The sequence below is a fragment of the Papio anubis genome, chromosome 16, assembly GCF_008728515.1.
Source record: "Papio anubis isolate 15944 chromosome 16, Panubis1.0, whole genome shotgun sequence".
NCBI lineage: Eukaryota > Metazoa > Chordata > Mammalia > Primates > Cercopithecidae > Papio > Papio anubis.
In genome coordinates, this window is record NC_044991.1 from 50274660 (window position 1) to 50289514 (window position 14855).

The 14855-nt window shown below is 35.5% G+C and overlaps 1 long non-coding RNA gene across 1 annotated transcript in view; it reads left to right on the plus strand.

The window, feature by feature from the left end:
* The window catches only part of LOC116270698, a 51275-nt gene extending 39038 nt beyond the window's left edge, over positions 1–12237 (plus strand). Inside the window, exon 5 of the long non-coding RNA XR_004178862.1 lies at positions 11733–12237. This is a non-coding gene — a long non-coding RNA (uncharacterized LOC116270698). The remainder of the gene's footprint in view (positions 1–11732) is intronic.
* The last annotated feature ends 2618 nt before the right edge of the window (positions 12238–14855 follow it).

Genomic DNA, 14855 nt, shown 5'->3' on the forward strand with positions numbered 1-14855 from the left:
CAGAGAAAAATGAATACCAAAGGCTGATTTTTTGAGAAGATTAATAGAGTTGATAAACCTCTTGGCAGACAGACCAGGAAAAAAAAAGTGAGAAGGTACAAATTATAAGAATTACGAATTAGAGAGGTGACATTACTGCAAATTTTACAGATCTTCAAAAGGATAACAAGGAAATATTATGAAAAACTGCACGCTAATAAATTCAACAAAAAATTAAATGCACAAATAATTTAAAAGAAACAAATGACTAAAGCTCATGTAAGAAAAATATAGGCCGGGCGCGGTGGCTCAAGCCTGTAATCCCAGCACTTTGGGAGGCCGAGGCGGGCGGATCACGAGGTCAGGAGATCGAGACCATCCTGGCTAACATGGTGAAACCCCGTCTCTACTAAAAATACAAAAAACTAGCCGGGCGTGGTGGCGGGCGCCTGTAGTCCCAGCTACTCGGAGGCTGAGGCAGGAGAATGGCCTGAACCTGGGAGGCGGAGCTTGCAGTGAGCCGAGATCGCGCCACTGCACTCCAGCCTGGGTGATACAGCGCGAGACTCCGTCTCAAAAAAAAAAAAAAAAAGAAAAATATATAAGTGGAATAGTCCTATATCTTTTAAAGAAATTGAATTTATAGTTAAAATCTTTCCCACAAAGAAAACTCCAGGCTTAACTGTCTTTACTGCTGAAGTCTAGCAAACATTTAAGGAAGAAATGATACCAATTTTCATACAAATACATCCAGAAAATTGGTGAGCAGGGAATATCTCACACTACTAATACACAAGACAGACAAGATACGTTATACTATAAACCAGAATCCCTCAGAAATGCATGTGCAAACATTCTAAACAAAATTTTAGCAAATGAAATCAGTTGATAAAAAAAAAATGTAATATATCATGGACAATCAGGTTTTATCCATTGATTTCAGGGTTTATGTAACATTAAAAAAAATAATCAATGTAATGCACAATATTAGTAGACCTAAAAGGAACCCCATGACCTTATTGATAAATGTAGAAAGAGGATTTGGTAAAATCTAGTATCCATTCTTAAGATTAATTCTCAGCAAACTAGCAACGTAAGGGAAGTTATTACTTAACATGTTGTTACTTAACATGTAATCATGTTATTACTTAACATGATAAACAAAATATACAATAAACCCACAATTGACATCATAGTTAAGGTGAAAGACTAAATGCTTTCTTCCTAAGATCAAGAGCAAGACAAGGATGTTCACTCTCACCACTTCTATTTAACTTTGTACTGGAGATTTCACCTTCTGAATACAGCAAGAAAAAAATTAAAATTGTTCCAACTGGACAGGAAGAAGTAAAACTGTCTTCATTCAAAGACAACTAGATTATATCTTGAAAATCCAAATAAATCTACAAAAAAACCTCCTAGAACTAATAATTGAGTTGAACAGGATTTCGGAGTACAAGATCAATAAACAAAAATCAATTATTATTCTATATACTAGCAGTGAATATTCAGAAATTAAAATAACACCACTTACAATAGCATCAAAAATGCAAAGTACTTAAGGATAAGCCTGAATAAAGATGTGGCAATGCTAGTCATTGAAAACTACAGTTTTAACTGCAACATATTACTGAGAGACATTAAAGAAGATCTAAATAAATAGATATCTTATGCTCATGAATCTAAAGATTCATATTGTTAATATGGCAATTTTCTCCAATTTGATCAATAGATTCAAAGCAATCTCAATCAAAACCAGAGTAGGCATTTTATTGTGAAATTGACAAGATTCTAAAATTCAAAGGAAAGTGCAAAGGACCTGAAATAGCCAAAATAACTAAAAAGAAAACCAAATTTGGAGGAGTAACTCTACTGGATTTCAATACTTATAACGCTATAATAATGAAGGCAGTGTCATGTTTGTGTTAAGGTAGACAAAGATAATAATAGATCAGAATAGAAATTCCATAAATAGACCTACACATACATTGACCATTGATTTTAGGAACGGGTGCAAAGGAAAATCAGTGGAGAAAGAATAGTCTTTTAAACAAGTAGTGCTGGATATATTGAACAAACAAAAAATAAACTTTGATCCATATCTCTTAGTATATATACATAGATTAACTCAAAATGAATCACAGATTTCAATATTAAACTTAAAACTTTAACACATCTTGAAGAAAACAAAGGAAAAAGCCTTTATGACCTTTGGTTAGGCAGAGTTCTTAGATAAGATGCCTAAAGCATAGTTCATACAAGAAAACATTGACAAATTGGACTTCATCAAAATTAAAAGCTATTTTCAGAAAATGGTATTTAGAGAATGAAAAGAAATGAACCTCAGATGTGAGAAATATTTGACAGACATATATTGGATAAAGGATTTGTATGCAGAATAAGTAAATAACTCTCAAATCCAAATAATAATAAAAAAGCTCCAAATCAGTAAAAATTGGCAAATTACTTGAACACCAAAGAAGATATGCAGAGGACAAATAAGCACATGAAAAGATGCTCAACATCAATCAGTAGTAAATGCAGATTAAAATTACAACGAGATACCACTACACACCTGTAAGAACTGCTAAAAATTAAAGGCCTAATAATATCAAGTATTGGTGAGGATGTGGAAAACTGGAATTATCATACATTGTTGGTGGGAATATAAAATGATACAGTGACAATTTCTTAAAATGTTATACATATATAACATATATAAATGTTTATATCTCCAAAATGAAAGCCTATATACATACAAAATCTTATACAAAAATGCTTACATTTATAACAATCAAAAGCTGGAAAGAATAAGTCAACAGGTAGATGGATTTTTAAAAATGTAGTTTTTCAACTGGTGAATGGATAAACAAATTGTAGTATGTCCATACAACAGAATAAACTGAACAATAAAGAAGAATGAATTATAGATATATATAATATGGATGCATCTCAAAATAATTATGAATGAAAGAAGTCAGATAGCACGAGTACATTCTGTATTATTTCATTTACGTAAGATTCTAGAAAATGTAAATTAATCTATACTGGCTATTGCCTGAGGAACGCGGGGGAGAAAAGGTAAGGAATAGAGAGGAATTACAAAGGATCATGAGAAAGCTTCTGGGGGCTTGTGGTATATTCACTATCCTAATGGTGACAATTATTTCATGGGTATATATATATATATATGTCTAGAGTTGTCAAATTGTACTTTGTGTAAAGATTTTATGTCATTTATGTCAACACTAAATCTGTTACAAAATGACAAAATAGAACAAGAACAGTACCTAAAGCTTAAGGTTATTTTGAATACAGAATGGGTAAATATGTATAATAACACATTTCCTATTCCATAATAAGAATTTATTAAGGTATAGTTATTGCTAATATTGTGAACCTTTCTGTGGATACAAATATCCACAGTCTCTTTGGGTTGTGGAATACTGTATTTAACCCTCTGTTTCATGAAGGTTTGAAGACTATGTTGGAAATCTCTGTTGTAATAAAAGCTAATGGACTTCTGGAACCACTTCAAAATTGAAAATAGATAAAGGAAAATGTAACAAAAATTCAAAAGGTAGTGTCCCAAGTCTGATTTTGGCTCCTTACTCAAGAAAACTTGCTGCATTTTGTGTCCTCTGTTGTTAAGCATTTCAGTGGGTATAAAACTTCCCAAATTCTTTGAGTATAATACCTGATTTAAACACGCAACTTCCAAATAAGTTGTCTTAAATTGGGTTTCCCTAGCAACGGAAGTGGAGACATGGATTTGAGTCCAAATAGTTTGAGTGATATTAGTAACACTGCTAGTTATTAGAAGTGATCTCGGGAAACACTGGGAGTGGGGTAGGAAAATAAGGAAGGAAAGTCAGGCAATAAAGGCTACATTATAAAGCAGTTCCTACTGTGAGCAACTGCTACTTAAATGTGAGTAGATGGGTGGGGAGACTCTGGGAGACAATGTAGAATATACATTGAAGTTACACCAACAGAAACGAAGGGAGATTGTGTATCTGTCTTCCAACTTCTACTCCAACACTGGTCGAAGCTCGGATAAAGAACGTTATCCTTCCTCCGGCATTTCTGGTTTGTCCTGAACATAGGTCAGAATTAAAGCGCAAAGGCAGAGAGCAACAGGTGTTTGAAATAAGCAGGCTTCATAGTTCAGGGATGAGTCTCAAGGGATAAGGGCAGGATATCAATAGCCTCGGATTCACAAATCATCCATGAGTGCAGTATTTTTTCAATTGCTTTTGCCAGTTAAATTATCTTCAGAGTCTATTTCAGCTGACCGGTGTTTCACAGCTGCTAGTGAATGGATTGCTTCACCACATTTGGGTGTATGACTTCAATTTGTTAGCAATGCAGTTGGGAAATGCTGTGGGATTTCAAGATGCAGTGCAGCTGTCTCATGCTTGTTATTAATTGAGAGCTTGTTATTAATGTTATGAGCTTATGAATTATCATTGTGCAGATTTTCTTCCTAAAAAAGCCAAATCACTGACATGACTATACAATTTGTTAGATGTATTTTATCTTTTTTTAAAAAGAAATATTTGTCAGTGTTTATTACAACTACAGAGATAATTCATTTTTCACTTTTTATCATGGCTTCAGAGCACAATTAAGTTGACATTTTCCATTTCAGTTTTCTGAGATTACATGTTGTTACACGGGAAACTCAGCTACAGAAAGATGGGTTAGACCAGGAATGATGATCTTCTAAGTGACATACTTTTCCTTTCCCATCAATTTTAATTGATAATATAATTCTTCTTACCAAAAATGAGAAGCCAGCATGAATGATAGTTCATCACAGAGACATGAAAGTTCATCATTATTAAAAGACTATTACAGGGGAAATTTCCAGAGTCAACGGGAAATTTCCAGAGTCAACCGAAAATTGTGTTAAGATGTTTACAGCATGGGAGATGTGCAGGTCTGACTTGACCATCATAAGCAGGAAATTACAGGGGTCTCAAACATCTAACAGGGCATAAATCCAGTTGATTTCAATCTCTTCCTATGCCAACATTCTGTGAGTCCTACAATAGCTACAAAATGTTCTGCTGGGAGGTGGCCTGTATTAGTTACGTTTGCTGAACAACAAATTACCCAAAACTTAGCAGCTTGTCAAAACAATAAATTATTTATGATCTCACAGATTCTTTGGGTCAGGAATTTGGGTGTGGCTTTGCTGGGTCTTCTGTCTGAAAGTTTCTTACAAGGCTGCAGTCGAACTAATGTTGCAGCCAGCTCAAGTCTCCACTAGGGGCAAATTCACTCTCATGTTTGTTGACAGTATTCATGTCCTCATTAGCTGGTAGACTGAGGCCTCCTTGAGTTCCATTTCATGGGGGCCTTCTATCACTCAGTTTACAACATAGCAGTTGGCTTGCATTCATTATGACCTAAAGAGAGAGTCAGAGAGAACAGGCAAGATGGAAACCAGTCTTCTATAACCTAATCTTGGAAGCGACATGTCATCACTTTCACCATATCCTGTTTGTCAGAAGCAAAACATTAAGTCCAGGCTACGTTTCAGAAAAGGGGATGACATGAACAGAGGAAAGCTCAGAGGTGGGGACCATTGGGAGTCATTTTAGAGGCTACCACAGGACCTAAAGCTTACCCAGAGACAAAAGCATCTCTCCTCCCAGGCTACCCCAGAAACAGAAATTCTCATACACTTTTGAGCAAAGAGATTTTTGTCTCTTGACTTTCTTCAGCAACTTATGTTACATGCAAATGTATTTTACAGGAGAGGTATGTTCGAGAGCAGCCATGATAATCTGTGCTTGTGGGTTATCTTTAGATTCATTATATATGTGGCAGAGGCTATTTAATTTTTCCATGGGAGTTGAGAAATAGAGAAGAATATTTTGTATTTCTGGAGTGCCCGAAATACCAAAAGGCATTACTATAGAGAAAAGGTCAGCCCAAGGACACTGAACCTCTTTGGGAGAAGAGAAAAATCTAAAGAAAAGTTGAGGTAAAGAAGACAGATTTTTTGTCTAGAGAAGTTTTATCTTCAAGGTTTCCAGGACCACTGGTTCATTGAAGTCACACATTGACCATGCTCTGCTAAAAAGTTTTCTTTTGATTTCCCTTGATGTAGATAAGATACAAACTACTTAGCTATTTAAGGACCTCTAAAAGCTCTCTCTGTACTACTTTTTTTCAGTCTATTCTCTAACAACACATGCTTTTTTTTTTTTTTTTCAGTAAAACTAATGAAATTCCCCTGATCAAGAATGCCATGCTCTTTGTATCCAATCATTTGTATACTTACAACTGGAGTAGAGTTTAGATCAATTTGTACACATCAAAAAGACCTGGTCCCTCAAGTTGCCATGTTTTTGTGGTTTATTTTATTAATATTAAAATTAAAGCTATACTATCTTGAAGTCTTTCATTTATTAGGCCCTTTGACTATTTATATAATATCCTTTTGATTGTTGCTGTCTCGTTTCCTCGGATTGATTTCAAATTTTTTGAGGAAAAAGGACTTGCCATGTACTTTTTCTATAGTTTCAGAGTATTGCATAGTGATCACCCTGATGTGAAGTTTAGAAATAAGTAAGTTAGGCTGGGCGCGGTGGCTCACGCCTATAATCCCAGCACTTTGGGAGGCCGAGGCGGGCAGATCACGAGGTCAGGAGTTTGAGACAAGCCTGACCACCATGGTAAAATCCCGTCTCTACTAATAATACAAATATTAGCCAGGTGTGGTGGCGCATGCCTGTAATCCCACCTATTCAGGAGGCTGAGGCAGGAGAATTGCTTGAACCTGGGAGGCGGAGGGTGCAGTGAGCGGAGATCACACCACTGCCCTCCAGCCTGGGTGACAGACCAAGACTCCGTCTCAAAAAACAAGAAAGAAAGAAAGAAGTTAAAAAACAAACAAACAAAAAACCAGATACCTTATCTTGGTGAAGATAAAATGGATGAGGTCTTTAACACTATATAAGAGAATGTCGACTTTTTTTTAAGTTTGACACCCTGCAGTTCAGCTACATCATACTTATTGGTTGTGTGGTGCTCTCTGGCCCACCACCCCTTAGAGACGTAACAGCAATGAGTACAGGGACTTAGTCTGTTTTGCCAATTGCTCTCTCTCTCAAGACTTAGAATAGTGGGATTGGCACATAATAGACATGCAATAAACATTATTAAATGAATGAAGAACATAATTAATTATTGCCAATAATAGTTAAATTTCTAATATTTGTAAGTGGTATAATCTTATAAATTTAAATGGGAGAAATTAGTCAAGAGTACATGTGCATCTATGAGAATTTCATATGTAAGTGAGGTGGCATCTCCTATTAGCAAGAGAATAAAGTAGTCACTAAATGATATTGGGCAACAGATTTTCCATCTGGAAAAAAAAAAAGTTCAAACCCTACCTTCCACCCACCACTTACAAAAAATATTTCCAGATGGATTAAAATCAACGTATGTAAACAAAACTTTAACAAAAATGAGAGTATGTTTGTGACTTTGAAAAGGTCTGACAATGCTGTAAAGTCTGACAAATTTAAATCATATCATAATTTTAAGGTTTTATATTATAAAATATGGGATTATTGAAATTAAAAGACAAACCATAAACCAGGGAAACAATTTATAATACAAATTAAATAGATATTCAAGATATATAAGTAATTTCTTCAATTTGACGAGAAAATACTTTCACCAAATATAGCTAAAAGATAGACAAAAATAATAGTCTAACACCCATTGATATAATAATTGCCCTTTTTTTTTTTTTTTTTTTGAGACGGAGTCTGGCTCTGTCGCCCGGGCTGGAGTGCAGTGGCCGGATCTCAGATCACTGCAAGCTCCGCCTCCTGCCTCAGCCTCCCGAGTAGCTGGGACTACAGGCGCCCGCCACCTCGCCCGGCTAGTTTTTTGTATTTTTTAGTAGAGACGGGGTTTCACCGTGGTAGCCACGATGGTCTCGATCTCCTGACCTCGTGATCCGCCCGTCTCGGCCTCCCAAAGTGCTAGGATTACAGGCTTGAGCCACCGCGCCCGGCCAATAATTGCCTTTTATTTGAATTCCATAAATTGGAAATTCAAGGTAAGAAATGCAACTGGCCCATAACTATATGGAAAATATGCTCAACTGCACTTGTTACCCAGGGAACTGAAAATTTGAACAAAATTTGATGCGATAATTTGCATCAGCTTGGCAAAAAATTAAAACTGTCAGTCTCAAGTGCTGGCAAGGATGACAGATACATTAGCTTTCATGCATGACTGCTGGGAATAATTTAGTGCAGCTATTTTGAAGGAGAATTTCACAGAATTCCTTTAAAATTAGAATTAAAATATGTATTTTCGTTGAACAATTCTAATTCTGATTATGCTAGAAAAACCTGAAACGTGTGCAAAGCGGCACAAAAAGGGAATATTTGAATGAAATACGTTAAATATACTCTATGGAATACCTATTCAGCAATTGAAAAGAAATTGGTAGTTCTCTATGCTCTGACAAGGAAAGATGTCTAAAATTTTTCTAAGTGACCTAAACAGTGACACAACCTATGAAGTAATTCCTATATCAAAAATCCCTGTATATTTATATTTTGATAAGCTCTTCATTTGAATGTTATAGATAGGATTCATGGAGAGGAAATGCAAATAGCCAAACTATATGGAAAAAAGGTTTAACCATCTGTTTTACATGTAGTTTATAAGTATATGAATGCATATACACACATCCATACACAGTCACATACGATGTATGCGCACAGCAAAAGGAATAAAAAGATACAATATGAAGGGTATGGTATAAAGTACTATACTGTATGAATACCTGTATTACCATACTGTATGAAGATACAGTATGGAAGGGTATAAGCTCAAAAGCTCTTTAGTTTTATTTGCTATTTTAGGAACAAAATTTGGCAATAGAATCTACATATGAATTCATGTAATAACAATAAATAATATAAAACTTATCTAAAAGCCACAGGAGGAATATAAATGAATGATTAACTGGAAGCACTAGTTCTACCTAACAAATTGAAAAATCCCTATTGCTCATTTTCCTCCTACACGTTTCCATGGGTGATCCAACAGGCATTTCCAGAAAGCAGCAAAGATATGGATGCTCATGATGTCAGATTTTTCTCCCAGCATTTAAAGTTCTTGATAAGTGAGTTCAGGATTCTGACTTTAGTTAGTGATTTCCTGGGGAGAGGCAGACACAGGAAGGCAGCCACTTGACTTTTCTGAGAGTCAAAGGGAGTTCATGACCAGTGTCCTCCAGCGGAACACATCTTGTCCAGTAATTAACTAGAAAATTGACCATTTTCAGAAATAGACAGGAATGCTGTCCTTTCAGTTGAATATCTATTTTTTAAAACTTTTTATAATAAACAAGTATCCTTCCAATCAATGACAAAAATTCATTCCATGTAATGACTCAATGCCCAATATTCCTGTTATTTACTAGAATAAATATATCAAACAAATGTTTACAGAGCAAATGATTAGCTTTCTTTACATCCTGGGAAATACCCATATTAAGTTTAGAGACACCCACATGAAATACTAAACCTTGTGTCCACATCCCTTCTAAAAATGTAGACCAGACCTCCTGTTTAGTATCCTAAAGGTTATTGCTTTTCCTGACCATATTAGGTTGCCCATGTTTGACTGACTTCAGGTATTATATAATCACTTCTTGCCAATTATATTACTAATTATTGGGGACTGATTTATACCCATTCCTGACTCCTTAAGTGAGTAAAATCAATTCCTTAAATACTGAAAAACAGTTATGTTTTATGGCTTACATTCTTTTGTAATGTCTCATGCTTTCTAAAAGTGTTAGGCATATGCTTTTAAATATACAGTTCTGCTTTAGGCCTTTAAAATAATGATAATAGATTCTTTCCATATTTCAAGGGTCACTCTAGTGAGTTGGAAGAAAAGTTATTTCCTTCTAATATTGTTAAAGAATTAAGCCCTTTTCTATCTCTGGAATCTAGATAGGAAATTCATTCTCTCTCTCTTTCTCTCTCTCTCTCTCTCTCTCCCCCCCCCCCCCCATTCTTTTACTCTGTTTCTGTCTTTTTTACTTGAGGTCTTAGTATAAATCTCAGAAACTGGTATCACCCTATGTTTCAAATTATTGAAAATGAAATGATATGCTAACACTCAATTGTTTTTGTAATTATCAAGCCTGGCTCAAAGTGAAATCATTAATGCAAAAATGTGGGAGAGATTATTTAATAATCTTTCTAGTGCTGAATGTAGACATCAGTTGAAAGAATACTTTACCAATTCATAATTATCCATATGGAGAATTTCCAAAAATGTAATTTAAACAAAGTACTAATGAGGATGTTGAGTAGTGAGACAGGTATCACTGTTCAACATGCATCTATGCCTTTTCTCTAAAATGCCTCTTCTAGTTGATGTGCATAAAATTTACCAAAGTAGAAGATATAAAACTTACATTTCAGCATAAAGAAAATATGTTTCAGCAAAGGGCCTGCTGGCCATTTATAACTTTGGCAAAATCACAGTCATCTGAGTTATATCAAAAGAAAAAGCCAGGAGCTGACTCACCTTAGTTATCTTTTCCAAGTACACAACAGGCCTGCTTCTGATAAATTCTGTCCTGGAACTTTTATTTAAAGCATCTCTGAAGGCTTAAAAACTGCTTTAGCCTTGTGAATTGCAAACAACTTATCCATGTTCTCTGAGTTCCGATGATGAACAACATGTGTTTATATTTATGCAAAATTACAAAAAATGTGCTGACGCCAAAATGCTCATGTTTTCCTATAGCTGTTCCTGCCTTAAAACCACACAGGTGCTTAAGAACTGAAACCATATCATGTTTGTCTTCATTTTCTTTTGATATAACTCAGCACTTGGCACTGTACCTGGCACGACGTGGGTACTGAGCAAAGGACTGTTTATGAATGGATTAAGGTTGAATTTGTATTATTCACATGTATTCATATATATGTGTGTGTGTGTGTGTTATTAATTGTCATGTGTGTATTTGTAGTGAATGAAGTATGGACTGAGATTTATGTGTGGAAATGTAGGACCACATCTACAATGGAACTAATTTGTATTCATCCTGAATGAAGCCTTTCAATCCTCTGAAAATTACACACTTAACCTCAAAGAGCCTGTCACCTGGTTTTCTCTGCCTATCCAATGACTGGGATAATAAAAATGGTTTTTTAATGTGTGTTTTAAATACTTATCATTTAGGCAAATTTGTAATGTTCAAAGGAAGGTACTGTGAGAAGGTAATTGCTTGGTTGTCAGAGCTAGTCTCGGATAGAGGAGGCAGGTTAATTTACTCAAGGTACTCTGAATCTCCTGGGAAGAAGGAATCCAAACGTTTCCTGCTAAATGAGAGATTCATAAGGCTAACACCACAGTGACAGCCACAAAGATCCAGTCGCAGCAGAGAGCTACAGATAACTTGAAATAAAGTTATAAGTCTGAAGATAAGTTGATCCAAAAATCAGCTCCAATATTTGAGTTTAGCAGAGCAATCCATGGAGGAGCCTAGTGTTTCTGAAGTAAGAATTATTTAAATAGTAAAACCAGGTCTGCCTCAAGCAAAAGAATTTTACTCTGTGTGAACTGAAAGACCTGGGCACTGAGAATTCTAATAGCCAGGATTTATATCTCTTCTCACTGATCCTAACAACTCAAGGATGTTTTCAGCTATGGTTTTGATGGCAGCAAGTGTCTCTCCTTTCCAGGTGTCTAACCAGCAACGATCCTTTCACTAGTGTGGATAGCATCTCACCTGCCTGCAGGACACCCTTCTGTAGAAGAGTATCAGCGAAAGGTATGGTAGCCCCTAGAAGTTCTGTTCCACTGTAGTCTTAATCTCCACCAAAGGGCTACCAACAGCAAACTGTGTCTCTCTACCATTTTGGGACCCAATAGAACATGGAAAATATCCAAGTAAGGGGCTAAAAGAACACAGACCTTCCCCTCAGAGGGTCAATTTGACCTTGAGGAGAATTTAGCATAAGGAAAGGTGCTACCCCACCATCCAGAGTTGCTTCAAAATTAGGACATGGCAATTTCAACTGGCAGCTGATAACCCTCCAATGCTGTAAGGCCAAAGTGGACAGGACTGCTCTCTCTTGTATTTGTGATTCCTGGTCTCTATTGGAGTGGACTGGAACTGTGGAGGGGAGTGAACTCACCTGCAGGACTTCCATTATTCACATCAGGAAATAAAATATGTTAATTTGGGGACTGACTGGAGTGCTATTTGCCCACGAATAATATAAAGTAGCCAATTTAATAACAATGTAGTGGTTTCCAAAGTTGGCCAACTTAGTAAATCTTACTACAAGAGCTACAAGGAAAACCGACTGTTTTCAAGTATTACGGTAGATTGGCTGTGTTAATGTTCCCATTTTTTCACATCTCCTGGCAATTATGTACTGTGATAGTGCTATCCTGCACTGATTCTTTCCTTGAACCGGTGGCTTGACTCAAGCAAGCTTTGAAAAAGCACGTGGGTATTTCCACTTTCTTTCTTGGACCCCTGGCATTACCATAAGAATGTGTTTGGGTTGACTTGCAGTAGGATGAGAAATATATGGACTGGATCCAGATGGTCCTATTGAAGCTGTGCTAAATCATCCAGTCCCAGCCAAACCCAAAATTGACATCAGATACATGAATGAGCCTGGCCAAGATCTGCAGAACCACTAAGCTGAATCATACACCCATGAAAAATAATAAGTTGTTATTTTAAACCACTGAAATTTGACGTAGTTTGTTACACAATGGCAAATGAAAAGTCACACAATCAGATTATAGGAATGATAAATGAAGTTGTGAGTTAAAGAGAGCTGATAGTGAGGAATATTTATCTCCAAATCCCTTAGTGTGAAGAAAAGGCTACATTAATGTTGGAATAGCAAATATTCATACACCACCTACCAGTCTGACATTATGGCGATATGTGATAAGACCTTAAAGTAAGGAAATTTCGTCATTGACATATTCACTCACAGCAGTCACAAACCTTGTCATATATGTATTTCAGCCATTTTCTGGAAATCTCTTTTCAATGGCACTCTTGGGTATCACTCACGCAATGAAGAAATAATTACCACACAATAATTTTATCTTTAATGTTTTAATTTTTAATTTATTTTATTTTGAACATTAGTATCTCCCCCCAAAAGGCAAGGATAACAAACATCTCTGTACTACCACCCAAAATTTGAACACGCTTATATTTAAATATAGTTAATATAGATAAAATATAATTCCTGTGAAATAATAAAATAAAAATAATAAAAACAGATATAAAAACAAAATAAGAAAATTTGGATTTCCCTCAGGATCACTCTTTTCTTTTCTTTCCCAAGGTGATGACCCTGATGAATTTGGTTGGTTTTTGAATAATAATAATAATAATAAAGTTCTTATATATCATCATGTATTATTTAATTCATATTATTTTTTAAAATTTTAATTACATAAATAATGTCATGTCTTGTATTATTTAATTTGTTTTTTCAATGTCCTTTTTTGATATATATATAAATATTACAGATCCAATGTATTCATTGCAATTGCTGTATGGAACATCTAAGCATGTCTAGATCATTCTACTATTGATGTGCATTTGAGCTGTTTCCCATTTTTCACTATTGCAAAAAAATGTCCAAATAAATATCCTTGCTCATATCTTCTTCAGCATATACCTAGAAATGAAAATGCTGGGTCACAAGTATGCATCCTTTAATTTTTACAAAATAGTGCTAACTTGCTTCGCAGAATAGTTGGGACAATTTACACTTTACCGACAGTGTCTGTGAATTCTCATTTCTGCATATTCAGAACACACTTGACTTTATCAAACTGTTTAAAATTTTGTGAGTTAGACAGATATGAAATATTATTTGTTCTTTAAGTTTCATTTCCCTGAATGTTAGTGAAGATAACCATTGTTTCATGTTTATTATCAATGCAAGATTCTATTTTATGAATTGCCTGATCATTTCATTTGCCCGTTTTTCTATTGAGTTGTTTTATGTTATAATAACTTGCAGAAGTTTCTTGTGTAATCTTAAGTCAAAGGTTTAACTTTGACTGTAATATGTATTGTCATGCCTTGTTCCACGCTGACTCACACCCACCTGCTCGTGGCCTCTGTATGAGTTATCTATTGCTGTGAAGCAAATTATTACAAACTTAGCAGCTTAAAACTACACACATTTATTATCTGACATTTCCTGTGGGTCAGGAATCTGACTTGGCCCAGCTGAGGCCTCCTCTGCTTCAGGGTGTTTCACAAGGCTGCAATCAGGTTATTACTCGGGGCTGGGGCTTAACCAAAGGATCAACTGAGGAAGGATCAGCTTCCAAGTTCATTTATGTGGTTTTGGTAGTGTTGAGTGCTGAATTGAGGGCCTTACTTCCTACCTAGCTGTTAGCAAGGCAACAAGGCAGCTTGCTACAGTAAAATAAGCAAGGGAGAAAGTGTGCTGCTAGCAAGATGGTGATCAGAATCTTTTGTAATCTAATCATGGAAATGACATGACCTGATGTGGAGATATTCTGTTTGTTAGAAGCAAGTTACTCCAAAGGGGATTATCTAAAGTCATGAATACCAAGAGAAAGAGATAATAGGTGCACATCATAGAACTTGCCTATTGCAGTTTCTTATATGCACAGAAGCTTTTAATTATGATGCAATTCAATATATCAGTTTTTTGTTATGATAATCTCTGTTTATTTGTTTCAATTGTTTATCTCTTTGTTCAAAAATCATTCTGTATTCTGAGGTAGTTAAGATAATAGGCTAGACTTTTACAGTTTTACTTTGTTTTAAAGCTAATCTTTATCAG